Source organism: Physeter macrocephalus, chromosome 16 (genome assembly GCF_002837175.3).
Source record: "Physeter macrocephalus isolate SW-GA chromosome 16, ASM283717v5, whole genome shotgun sequence".
NCBI lineage: Eukaryota > Metazoa > Chordata > Mammalia > Artiodactyla > Physeteridae > Physeter > Physeter macrocephalus.
Window position 1 is genome coordinate 62,803,159 of NC_041229.1, and position 13,397 is coordinate 62,816,555.

The window sequence follows — 13,397 nt, forward strand, 5'->3', positions numbered from 1 at the left end:
GATGCCCATTCTAACTGGTGTGAGGTGATACCTGATACCTCATTGTAGTTTTGATTTGCATTTCTCTAATGATTAGTGATGTTGAGCATCCTTTCTTGGAAGCAAGCACTTCCTGAGTCCCTTAGGACTTGTCCCCACTGAGGTGTGAAGTTATCAGTCACTGTGGTTTCCCAGGTAGGGTCACTGGATGCACTCAAGCAAAAGCAGAAAGACCCTGGGACAGGGACATCTTATCTGTGACCAAAGGAGAAAGGAAGAACCAGCTATGCCCACAGTCTGGAGAACGATTGCCAAGTAGGGGCTCATGGGCACCTGTTGATATCTAATCCCTTCATCCTGGAAAATCCTGTGGCTTGTCGATAGATAAATGCCAGCTGAGCCTGGGTCCCATCTGGGAGATTCCGGCCCAGCATGTGCTTGGGAGAGATGCCCACCTGTGCTCTCCATCCTGAGCCAGGTGTGTGTTCCCAGTCAGGCCCCCTCTGAGGTCTTGGGCAGATGATCTGGTCTTCTAATCTGAAGATGAACAAAGAAAACCCAGCATGTGTGTGTATGTGTGTGTGTCGGGGTGGGGTGGGGGGGTAGTCAGCAGGCTTTAGGGGACAGCCTGTCCATGCTGTTGCCATGGAGGCATATTTCCACAGGTGGACGATGCTAGAGCATCGTGCCAGCCCGAATGGAAACCAGGGTCGGAATGAGGGGCAGAGTTCAGGTCAGGGAACCTTGGAAGTCAGGGAAGGCCTGCAGCAGGGTAATGGGGACCTAGGATTATCTTCTAACAAGGGCACATTCCTCAGCAGACTTACATCTCAACCTGGCTCTGCCTCCTCTGTGCCCTCTCCAGCACTGCAGACCAACTAAACCAGGAATGCACAGGGCACAGAGAGGGCACTGCCCTCGTGTTGGCCTTCCCCTCCAGTCTGGTTTATCCTGGGTGGGACATTCTGGGTGGGATTCCCTCCTCTCCAACACCAGGTGGCAGAGAGCAGGTGCAGTGATGGGTTGGGCTCCTCTGGGAGAAGGCTTCTGTGAGTGTGTACGCCAGTAAGAGTATATCTGGTGGGTGAGCCTGTTGTGCCTGGGAGTGTGTGCACCATTGTGTGTATTGATGAGTTTGTGCATCTTTGCAGGGAGGGGTGTGTGCAGCCACCAGGAGTGGCTCTATGTGGATGTGCATTTGAGTGGAAGCAGTGTGCTGAACAGACTTGACTCTGTGTGTGCCGGGGGTGGACTGGCCAGCTCCCTCCCTGCCTTCCCCCCTCCCTCCCACCATCTTTCGTCCCTGCCCCTGGCGGGGAGGTTTGGGAAGTGGAGGGAGGACGACGGGTCCACTGCTCTTTCCCACGGCCCAAGACTAGGCGTGGTGGGGCCAGGAGCCTGCTCTGACAGCCGCCTTGCCTGAGCACCTTCCGGGGGCTGGTGGGCTGTAGAAGCGCCCGGGACCCAGCAAGGCCCCGCGGCGCTGGAGGGGCTCCACTTAGATCGCGGGTCTGAAAGGTGCAGGTGTGACCTTGGGTGGTGAGAGGCGGGGAGGAACCTCTCCTGCCCACCCGGCCCTCCCAAAGGAGTTGGGAGCGGGGACCCTGCGTCCCCCACGCCACGAGGGGCTCTGGGGCAATGCGGGGCCGCATCAATGTTGGATGAGCCCGCACTGCCTCTGCGCGGCCTCGATAGCATCTTGCTTGGTCTCACTTTTAGTGTAACTGGAGCGCCTAGGCACCTGCCCGAGCCGGCGATTCGCGATCTTCTCACGACGGCGCCGCCTGCGGGGGGACCGGGGCTGGGGTGGGGAGGCTGGCGCAGGCTCCGGTGCTGTGTCCCGGGACCGGGACCGGGTGGGGGCCCGCCCGGCCCGGCCTCTCGGGGCGGGGGTCGGTTCCAGCCTGGCCTCTCCTAGGCCCGTGGGGCCCGGTGCCGGGTTACACCTCCTCCCCGCCTCGGGCCACCTCGCCCTCCCTGGGGTGTCATCTGTCCGGCGGCGGTGTGTCCTTGGACCGGTTCAGTCCCATCCCCCTGCCTGGCTTTGGGGGTTTCCTGCTCGGGAAGGGGCTGGAGGGGCATCAGCTAGACGGAGAGAGATCCCCTAGGAGAAGGAGGGGGAGTAGCCGCCACTACGGAGAGCCTCTCCCTGCAGGTGAGTGTCAGGGGCCCTGAGTGCTTGGGGGAAAGGGAGAGGAGGGCAGGACTGCGATCTGGGGGGTTCTGACTGGCCAAGCGTCTCACCACCCTGACCTTTTCTACTCCAGCCCCTGCACCTTAACCCTTCGGACGCCACCCCCAGCCTCACCCTGGGAGGCAGGGGCGGAGTGGACTGGTAGTCCACTGAGCATCTGGTGCTTGCTGGCAGCTTTTGCGGTGAAGTTATTACTGGGTTGAGTCCTGGGCGGTGGAGAGTGGACAGCCCCTCTGGTGGGGAGCAAGTTTGGATTGGTTGTGCAAACCATGGCTGGCAGACTGGAAGCCTGTTTTTGTAAATAGTAAGATGGTACCCAGGCACGCCTGTTTGTTTACATATTGGCTGTGGCTGCTTTCACACTACAACCTCAGAGTGGCACACAGCTCGGCCTGCAAGCCTAAAATATTTACCATCTGGCCCTTTAAGAAAAGGTTTACCCACCTGATCTATCCCCCAGTACATGCTCCCCTTCACCCTCCACACCTCTCTTCCTCTCCCCCTACACCTGCATCTCCACACATCTGGCTCACCCCTGGCTGAGTGCTCTCCACACCTGGGGACCTTACTCTGGGGACTGCTCACCTCACCTCTCCTCACTACTACTTTCTCTGGCAAGAGAGGAAAGTGACTGGGGGCAACAGGCATTCCAGAATCAACAGGGTATCTGAGAGCTGAGGGTTCAGTGCCTGCAGCACCCTTGCCTGACCCCAGGCAGAAAGTGAGCCCCTTCCTAGGCCACAGGAGCAAGGTGAGTTAGCTGATGATGGGCACAGCTTCTCTGGGAGCCCCCCATCTATCACGGCAGCTGAGAGGATGAACAGGCCCGTTCTAGGTGTGGGCTTCCTGTCACCTCTCCCTGTGGGCCAGGCCAGGAGCAGGTGACAGAACTGAGGTCCCAGTGGAGCAGTGGGGAGCCACTGCTGAGTGAGCAGGTAATTATAGGGCACAAGTATGCCCTGGAGGGAGACTGGGAGCTCCAGAGTTTCAGCCCCTCCCCTGCCTGCTACCCTATGGCAGACCCTGGGGCCCATTGTGCTCTCTTTTCTCTAAGCCTCAAGCCTCTGACAACAAAACTAACCCCCTTTCCTTGGTTCCCCTTTGCACACCTGAGTTCAGGGGTCTGTTTTAGGGAAAGGACAGGAGCAGAGGGAAACGCCAGGGCCTGAAGACAGAGCTGCATTCCTGCCGCGCTGCCACTAGGTGGCACCCTTGAGGTGCCGGCTCCCTCTGGGGAGGGCCCTGTGTGTTCTGCCTCTTGCCCCCTGTTCAAGGTCCAGTTCCAACCTGAAAGGCTGTGGTCACACACACTCTGAATCCCACTAGGCCTGACCAGCTCCGTCTGCCCCCTGAGGCAGCTCATCGACACCTCCAGACTGTAGTTCAGGGCATTTTACTTGGGTCATGGGGAGGGACCAGCAGGGACAACCTGAAGTTGTGATGATCTGTCATCACCTGCCTTCTTATTCTCCTCTCCAGCAGGGCAACTTGAGGGCAGTTGTTTTATTCTCTGGGCCACGGGGCCTGGCACAGCGGAGGGAGCGGAAGGTGTTTGGTGGTGTATGATGTGCAAACAGGAGGGAGACTTGCCGTCACTCTTTATCACTGTGGTGTGTCTAGCGCTTCTTTAGTATCCAGCTACCCTGCTGAGAAGCTGGGACGGGGGAAAGACCCAGGCATGAGTGCACCCTGGGAGGCAAGCTGGTTCAGGATCAGGGGAGTCTTTCTCCCTCTGTCTTGTTCTGGCTGGTGCCAGCATTCTAGGTGTCCTCTAGATAAGATGAGGGGTGCTAAGGAGACACAGGCTAGGGCCGGAGAGCTGCTTGTTTCCAGGGAGAGCTTCCAGGCATACCTGGCTCTCGCCTGGCACTTGGAGCAAGAACATGCTCATCAGGGATGGAGACAGGCTGTGGTGGACTCTAGCACCTATGATGGCCTTGCCCCTCTCACTTGACCCCAGCTCAGCCCATTCCAAGAGCCACCCAGTCTAACAGGGAACAACTGTCTGGCCACCCAGGGGTCCCAGACAGAGGCCTAGAGAGCTGCATCAGTGTTGGGGAGGACTGCCATCCACCAAGCAATTCCTTCTGACAGCTAGGGAAGATGTCCACAGGGACCTCCACCCAGCCCAAGGGGGCGGACAGTGCCAGTGAGGTCTGAGGTCTGGATTCTGCTTAGAAGCAGTGGATGACGAGTGGGTGTTTCTTGGAAGAAGGGTGGATATTTCTGTTGATTCTGTCCCATTGAGTCAGTGGAGGCCAGGCCAGCTTGTGCTCTTGGGAAAGGGCCACTTGCAGAATCTTCTCCCTGAAGGGCTGACACCAACATGCAGGTGCCATTTCCCTGCCTAGAACAGTCTCCAGAGTGAGACTGGCATCACTCACCAGGGTAATTACTGGTTTGGGTTCAATTTCCATTCAAAACAGTAATCCCAGTCTGAGCTGGTGTCAGCTCTGAAGGTTGATTATTAGTAACATGTATCAACAGCCTCTCAGCTTCAGGCAATTACAGCTAATCTGCCGTTCCTGCTCCCAGCCGTGCAAAACTGCCAGCCTCTTCCCTGCCCGCCCCCTCCGTTCCCCTCTCCTCTTCTCCCCTCCTCTCCCCTTAGCAGCCAGCCTGAGGGAGGGCAAGAGATGGGAGCCACCTCCTGAGTCACCGTCCCCCCCGAATGTAGGAGGCCCATGTGCGTGCCAGGCACCTGTGATCTCCAGCAGCAATCTTCAGGCTGCAGATTCTTGTACAAGCTGAATCTGGTTCTATCAGATTCTATCAGAACGTGTCTCCTGGTGACTTGTCACACAATGGCATTTTCAACTGCATCAGGGTCCCTCCTGCCCTGACTCAGTCTGTCCTCCCCTCCAGCCCTGAGACTAGGGTGAAGCAAGTGAGGCCTTTACCTCAGGTACAAAATTTAAAGGACTGCCAAAAAGCTTAGTGACCAGATAGATGATATTTTAATGCAATAATTTTTAAAAACTACAATGAATGCAAAAACATCCATAATGAACAAAATCAAAATTTTAGTAAAGACAGGATTCAACCCTGCATAGCAGGACTTGGCTTCACTTGCCTCACTGTAATTCCAGCTTTCTAGGACCCTGTCTTTGTTTACAATTTTGATATTTTATCAAGGATATTTTTGCATTCATTTTGACTTAAATATGACTTATCTTGATCCCTGTGTTTTTTGGTACTTCCTTACATTTTGGACCCCAGGAGAGTGCCTCCTTCAGCTCACCCAGCCCTGGCTCTGCTCCCCCACTTCCTGTTGGGCCCTCCATCCCTGCTCCCTCAGTTCCCACTGTCCACTGCTTCAGGTGCGGGGAAGTCAGCTTATCTCTGAGCTGGGGTCCCCACCATGGGCAGTCCTTCCCGGTACCCATCCTCCACTCCATCCCTCTGGACCCTGCTTCAGCCTTCAGGCATCTTCAAGAGGACCTGCAGGTTGCCATGGTAACTGCTGTGGTAACTGGAGGACAGAACACACTGGTCTTGCCCCACTCCTATAATCAAGTCCAGCCAGGACTGGATAAGTGCAGGCATGCCTGACAGCGTCCCTCATGCACCAGTCTCAAAAGAAGCTAAAACATTGCTGGACCTGTGTGGAGATGGAGAGAATTACATTTACCTGAATCCTTCCGGGGCGGGGGTGGGTTGAGAACGGCATGTGGCTAAAGGAAGGCTGTGATGACCTGTTTGTGACAGGGAAGCATGGATGCTGACTAACCAGCCTTCTGCAGGGGGTAGATCTAATCCACTGAAGGGCTTTTGTTTCACTGAGCAGGGCCTCTAAGCCGAGGGACACTTGTCCCCACCAGCCCCGCCCTCCAGCTGTGCTCAGCTTGTCTAAGGGTTAAACAAATGTTGCAGTAAGATCCATGTCGAAGGGGTGTCCAGGACACCAAATTATTTCTGGACTTGAGGCACTGTCATGTCCAGGCCTAGGTCACTCAGCCCCTCAGTGTCCCAATGCTGTCCCAGTGGGAAATCTGAGGGTCTCAGGTGAAATGCGTGGGGAGCACTTCCACCCTCGCTGTTCTGCTGCAGCATGTCCCTGCTGAGCCTCACGCTCTCCAGTCACCCAGCCTGGCAGTAGGTCGCCCAGTGCCTGCTCTGCCACTTACTGGGCAAGTCACTCCCCCTCTGAGCCTCAGTTTCCTCTTCTGGGAAGTAATCAATAACACCTCCCTTCTTTGAGGGTTGTGCTCACCATTAAAAGAGCTAATGTATGTAAAAGAGGTCAGAAATCCAGCCCCGAGGTTCTGTGACTCCTTTTGTCTGTTCTTCTCCAGTCCTCCCCCAGGGTGTCATGCAGCTGGGCGCCACCACCAGCCTCAAGGTGAGGTTGGGCTTCCTTGGAGGAAGCTGGCTTCATCTACAGTTGATGCATTTCTTCCTGGTCCGCATTCCTATGGACCAATATTTAAATCTGAGAGCCTGGGCAGGAAGGGGACGGGGGTGGGGGGCGGGCGGGGGGCGGTGGGGGGATGCTGTGCTTGAGAAGGTGCTGGCCTGAGCATCAGCTTTGAGATGCCCTTTGACTCTGGCTGCAAAGTTCCATTCTGCCTGAAGCAGGACAGAAGGTATCTGAAAGAAGTTCATGAGATGTGGAGGGATGTGATTTCCGGTTTCAGGTGGCCACACACGTACACTCACCCACGTGGAAGCTGCCGCGTGCAGCATGTCTGCTCACTACCCTTTGTGCTGTCTTCCCTACACTGACTTTGGAGCTTTGAGGCATGTGTCAAAGTGGAGAGAACAGCAAACTGAGAGCTGGGGAACTTGGCTCTGACCCCTCCACCTTCTGAGCCATCGGTGACGCAAAGGGCAGGGGATGAGATGCCCTCTCAGCTGACAATCTGTGTTCCGTTCTCTAGAGGCTGCGAGAATTGACAGAATGGGCTCACCTTTGGACTCTCCTCCCCGGCCACTTACAGTCTCCCCACAAGTCCTTCTCTGTCTGTTTGGCAGACTTAGAGGCCAAGGGCTCCGGGGTCCCGTCAGGGTGGGGTCAGCAATGTCTGGTTTTGCAACTAGGCATCATTTTCCGCTCAGAAATTTGAAACTGAATCCCAAAGATTCCTAATTATTATTTTAAGCTCTCACTGAAAATCTGAGTGTAATTTTTACAAGAGCATGGCCGAGGATGGGTAAGAAAGGGAACAAGCAGGGCTGGACGGAGGAAAGAGAGGGGCAGAAGGTGACGTGAGCAGGAGCCAGATTGAGACCTGGGAGCTGGAGGGGCTGGCAGGACTCGGGCAGAGGAAAGCAGCTTAGATTCTGCCCTGAGGCAGCGGGGAGCTTCTGAAGGGTTTAAGCAGGGTCGGGAGGCATGATCAGATTTGCATTTAGAATGCTTACTCTGGTGCCCGTTGGAGGATGGATGGATTTGAGAGGAGCAAGTTGGAAGCAGACACCATCCTGATGCCGAACTCTGGGCAACAGACAAGGAGGCCCCACAGAGGATGGGGTCCAGGGAAGGGGGAGGGGGGAACTAAGGGATGCTTGGTAGATAACCTCAGAACGGCTTGATGGTTGTCTGCATTGGCTGAGGACGGTGGACAGGGAAAAGAGGGAGCAATGATGGCACCTGGGGGGCTGTATGTGTCACTCACAGAGACAGGATATATAGAACAAATGCTCAGAGTCACAGAAAGTCCCAAGCTGTGTACCTCAGTGTGAGGTTTTGCAGGACATCCTGGAGGATGAGTCCAGAGAGCAAGTAGATGGAAGGGGGTCTAGAGTTTGGGAGGGGAGTGAGCCCATGATACAAGCATGGATGTTCTCTATGTAAAGGCTGTGGGAGTTGAAGCCCTGTGAGGGGATAAGATCACTCGGTACACTTGAGGTTGAGAGAGAAGACAAGAGGCTGAGGACCCAGACAAGGAACTCCTACATCCCCCATCAGTTCCTCAGAGGCACAGTGTGTGTGTCCCCCAGCACAGAGCCTGCCACTGGCCCCTAGCCCAGGGCTGGCCACAGAGAGGGCATCAGTGAATGTGTCTGGCTGTGATTCTTCCAGATGAGGCCTTTGTCCTCAATGTACCTGCCTCTGCCAGGGTTGTCATAGTAACCACAGATGCAGGGATACTCGGTCTCTGTGTTGCCATGGAAACGAGCACTTGGGTGTCCCTGAGTGGCATGGCCACGGAGGACTTGGGGATTCACTCTGTACTGAAGGGTTTGGGAGTGAGACTGTGACTGGCAGAGAGGGTTTCCATGTCCTAATGAATCAGTGATGGTGGTTAGTCTGCCTGTTGCCACGGAGATGGAGGAAGACACCCAGGTGGCTTGTGCTAGCTTCAGTACTGAGCTGGTGAGACAAGGCATTGCAACGGGCTCCAGGTCTTTGTGTGCAGCCTGAACAGGACCAGCCTCCAGATTCACCCCATCCTCTGGCTGCCATGGGGCCCAGGACCCCTTTGCTTTCTTTTTGGGTTTGCACCCTTTTGCCAAGACAGGGATTTTGTTCCCAGGAGGCACTCCCCGGCCCATGGGATCTCAGCATTCAAAGCAACACAGGAAACCTGGGCCCCTGAAACGGGGCCACCGAAGAGATCGGTAAGCACTCAACACCCCCGCCTTTAGCCCATGGACCCCACCCTGTGTCCACTGCATTCCCCATAACTTCCCCCTCTGCAGTCCCAAGGCCCTCCCTTCCCTACCACATGCGGCCCCACTGCTTATCCCTCCCAAAGCCTCAGGCTCTAGACAGGTGAACGGGGGGCCTTTGCTCCCCTGCCTGCCCAGGATCTTGGGGGGATCCTCCACCACGGGAGGGAGGCCTCTGCCCCTGGCAGCTTCTGCCCTCTGCCTCTGCTGGTGGGCTCCTCCTGCAGCCTCCAGCCCGCCCCCGTGCTCTGTTCCTCCGGCTTCAGTCATTACTGCCCTCATTCTGAGCTGCCTGCCTGCTGTCCTGCGCCCCACAGAGCCAGCACCTGCGGGAAGTCCCTCCACCTGATCCCACTTAACTCCCACTGGAAGTGGCTGGGACCGAGGCCCTGGAGGAGGCCTTGAGCGGCACGGTCCGGCCAGGCAAGGGGCAGGAATGACGAGGTGAGGCACAAGGCCGTGGAGTCACCCCTGCTTTTTGTCCTCAGGAGAACAACCAGGAGGAAGTACTGGAAGGAAGGAAGGGAGATCGCTCGGTGAGCTGACAGGGGAGGAGGGTGTGCTGCCCGGGGAAGGGCCGCCCACAGGAGCCTGTGTGGGGAGGGCGTGGGCAGGAGAGGGCGGCTTAGCAGCAGCGGACGCGGTTTGCGCTCAGCTGTGTGCAGGGCAAGTGGGGTCCGCTGGAGTGTGTGACCCCTAAGTGAAGTCTTCCCTCACTGTGGCTGTTGTGGCTGGTGGCCTGGGTTTGTTCCTCCTGGACCCTTCTGTGGTCCTTTTGCCCAACTCCAGCCAGGTGATGCTGCTGAGAGGGCCCAGAGTTCTGGACTCTGCTGCCCAGCCTGTCCTGGGTCCCTCAGCCAGGCATTCCCAGGACCACTAAGAGCATTCAGATCCGCAGACCCACTTTCTCCCTGCCCTAGGCTGGCATCCCCAAGGCCTGCTTCTACAGTCAGGAGATGGGTCATTTCTAGGACTCCTGACCGGAGCCTCATTTGTGCTTTATTGATGGCAGGGTCCCTAGGATATATTTCTTGGCCCAGAGGATGGGCAGGAACAGCTGTCCTCTGAAGGAGGGGGCTTGCCTTATAGATGAGGCGAGATGTCGGACCCCCTTCCCAGGTGCAGTGTGGGTTGAGGGCTCCCAGTACCTACGGAACCTGCCTGCCCTTTCAGGGACCAGGCAAAAGACATAGCGGGGCATCAGGGGCTCTGGTTTGCGCCCTCATGGATGTTCGTCCTGGGTTTCTGCTGAGGTCTCTGATGAAGTGTCCTGTAAGGGGGGCTCGGTGGAGAACCATGGGTCTCAGGTATGGCCCTGTGTCCTCCTTTTCTACAGCCTCAAACCAGGTTGACTTTTTAGCCTAAAGAAAATTTCATGAAGAGAAAGATGGGGAGTGGGGGTGGGGAGGTGGTATATCCCTTGAGGCTACTTCAGAAGCTCTTGGGAAGGAGGAGGAGGCGGAGGGGTGTTAAGGATTGAACCCCAGGGGGCGGACTCTGCTGCATGACTCTAATGAGGCTTGAAGACTTCAGCTCATTTGTCCTCTGCAGCTGGTGCGTTTTGAGTGCTGTGAGCTGATGAGTCTCCTGCTGGCACCCGCCACCCATACGCTGTCAAGGCCGAAAGAATCTCTAAGATCCATCTAACCCTTTGATTAGCAGGCAAAACTGAGGCGTCAGGGCAGGGTCACACTGCAAGTTCACAGCAGAGTCAGGACTAGAACCCAGGCCCCCTGCTCATGGCTCTCTCTATGCACTGCAGGCCTGGGAGCCAGCCTCTCTGTGTGGGAGTCAAGGGGCCTACTGGGAGTGCACAGTCCTCTGGTTTTGACCCTGCCTCCTGTGAATGGAGGCCCTGAGCATACTGTGGGCTATATACCCACAGCTGATGCCTGGCTGGCAGAGACACCTGGCTATACCAGCTTTCTGGGATGACTCTCTCCGGGATTCGGTGCCTCTCTACTTTACCCAGGGTGCCCCACACCACTCTGGCTCTTCCATGTTGAAAGGCTCTGCCAGTATCCCTTTAAAACTGCGTAATTCAAGATGGTGCCGACAAGCGTGACATTTTACTCGTGGTAGCCAGTCCTGTATGGGCTCACAGGGCTGTGAGTAGAGGGACAAGGGAGTTGAAGGGCCAGGTAGCCTCAGGGTTAAGGCTGAGTTCTAGGGTCATATCTCTGTAAGCTGGGAATAGTCATAATTGATGGCAAAGTTAGATGGTCCAGCCACGGAAGGACATAGCCAGAGTAAAAGAATCTTGTCACAGTGTTTTTATTGTAGGTTCTACCAATCATACTGGCAGCTTCCATGTCCATGAGGACAGTTCCTCTGTACCCTGGCCTCTGAGATTTTTGTCGTCGTCAACTCATTGAATGTCACCTTTACTTCAGTCACCCATGACTCGGATCTTGTCATCGTTTGAAACTGTTCCACCTCTGAAGTCTTAATCTCTCTGTACCTCCTATGCATTCTGTTTCCCTCCGCTCCGCTATGTCTGTTCATAGAGACCTTCAGGCTCCTGCCTCCTAGTTTTTCTCCTCGCCCTGAATCAACCCTTGATCCTATGCAGTCTGGACCCCATGACCTGTTACTTCAACTGTTCACCAGTCACCACCTGGCCCCTTAGTCTCCCACGCCACCCCTAGAACATGGTAACTGCCTGCCTTCTCTAGTCCTTACTTACAGGGATGGGGAGGAGGGTGGGAGATGGGAATCCCTTCACGAATTGACACTAGTCCAAATTCATGGTCCACAGCCTCAGCTGAGCCCCCGGTGTGGCCCAGCAGTCCTGCTGCCTAGGCCCACTCCAGTTCCGCTTCAGCTTTTTCAGAGCTCTCACATAATCCCTCTACTTTTTTTTCTTTCTTTAAAAAAAAAAAAAAAATTATTTATTTATTTGGTTGCTCTGGGTCTTATTTGCGGCAGGCGGGCTCCTTAGTTGCGGCATGCGAACTCTTAGTTGAGGCACGCATGTAGGATCTAGTTCCCTGGCCAGCGATCGGACCCAGGCCCCCTGCATTGGGAGCGTGGAGTCTTAACCACTGTGCCACCAGGGAAGTCCCCAGCCCTCTACTTTTCTATTCCACAGTTTCCCTACTCATTCCCAGCAGTCTACCTAGGCTCTCTCTATAAAGTAAAGAAAATTTGCCAAGAGGAAATTTCTTTAACCTCTGCCCTGGGCTGCATCCATGCCCATCCATGCTTCTGGCCCCCATCATACTGAGAGATAAGTGTTCCTCTTCCAGCTAACCTCTCTACCAGAGATCTGGGGACCCTCCCCTCTGCCCCTCCACCCGAGATCCCCCCTCTGTTGCTCATTCCTTCTCCCCTCTTCATTGGCTCCACTCTCCTGGCTCCTTCATTTGTAAGCCAGTTAAGAAATAAAACAAAAATACCTTGACTTTACAACCTCCTCTCTCTCCTGCCCTTCTCAGCCAAGCCTGTTAAAATCAAAGCCAGTGTTTATTATCTCCATTTCCTCGCCTCCTGCTGAGTCCTTAATCCACTGCGACCTGGCTGCTGCCCCCACTTCACCACCTGAGCTTCTCATCCTGTGTCTCCAATGAGTCTCACTGTAAATCCAGCTGAAGCCTTTCAGTTCCCAGTTGACCTCTCAGCAGCATTTGATGCAACTGAGTGCACTCTGCCTTTCGAAGCCCTCTTCCTTGCATTCCGTGACCCCTCACTCTCCTTTTCCACCTGCCATCCTGATAATTATTTCTCAGTTTTCTTCATGAGATTTTCTTCCTCTGTTCATCCTGGAAGTGCTGATGTGGCCCAGGATTCTGTCCTGGTCTCTTTTCTCCCTTAAACTTGTTTCTGGTGGTCTCATGGATTACCATGGCTTTAATTTCCATCTCTGATGACTAGAGCTGTTCCCTAGACCCTTCTCCTTACTTTTACTTTTTCTTTTTAGTTCTATCAGATTTTCCTCATGTGTATTGAAGTTCTGTTCATAGGTACAGAAACATTTAAGACTGTTATGTCCTCTCAAGAACTTAACCCCTTCATCAACAAGAAATGTCCTTCTTTATCTTTGGTAACATTTCTTGTTCTGAAGTCCAATTGGTATGATAATAATATAATCACTCCAGCTTTCTGTTGATTAGTGTTTGCATGGTGTATCTTTTTCCATCCTTTTACTTTTAACCTCTCTGACTTTATTATTTTTTTAAAATTAATTAATTTATTCATTCATCTTAGGCCGTGCTGGGTCTTCGTTGCTGTGACGGGCTTTCTCTAGTTGAGGCAAGTGGGGGCTACTCTTTGTTGCGGTGCGTGGACTTCTCATTGCAGTGGCTTCTCTTGTTGCAGAGCACAGGCTCTAGGTGCGCGGGCTCAGTAGCTGTGGCTCACAGGCTCCAGAGCGCAGGCTCAGTAGTTGTGGCGCACGGGCTTCGTTGTTCCAAGGCATGTGGGATCTTTCTGGACCAGGGATCAAACCTGTGTCCCCTGCATCAGCAGGTAGATTCCTAACCACTGTGCCACCAGGGAAGTCCCTTATTGTCATTTTTATGCAGTCTGACAAGTTTGACCTTTTTTTTTTTTTTTTTTTTCGCGGTACGCGGGTCTCTCACTGTTGTGGCCTCTCCCGTTGCGGAGCACA

At 54.7% G+C, this 13,397-nt stretch overlaps 1 long non-coding RNA gene across 1 annotated transcript in view; it reads left to right on the forward strand.

The window, feature by feature from the left end:
• Window positions 1-8,882, forward strand: part of LOC114488037 (uncharacterized) — a 46,810-nt gene extending 37,928 nt beyond the window's left edge. Inside the window, exon 3 of the long non-coding RNA XR_003683722.1 lies at window positions 8,653-8,882. This is a non-coding gene — a long non-coding RNA (uncharacterized lncRNA). The remainder of the gene's footprint in view (window positions 1-8,652) is intronic.
• The last annotated feature ends 4,515 nt before the right edge of the window (window positions 8,883-13,397 follow it).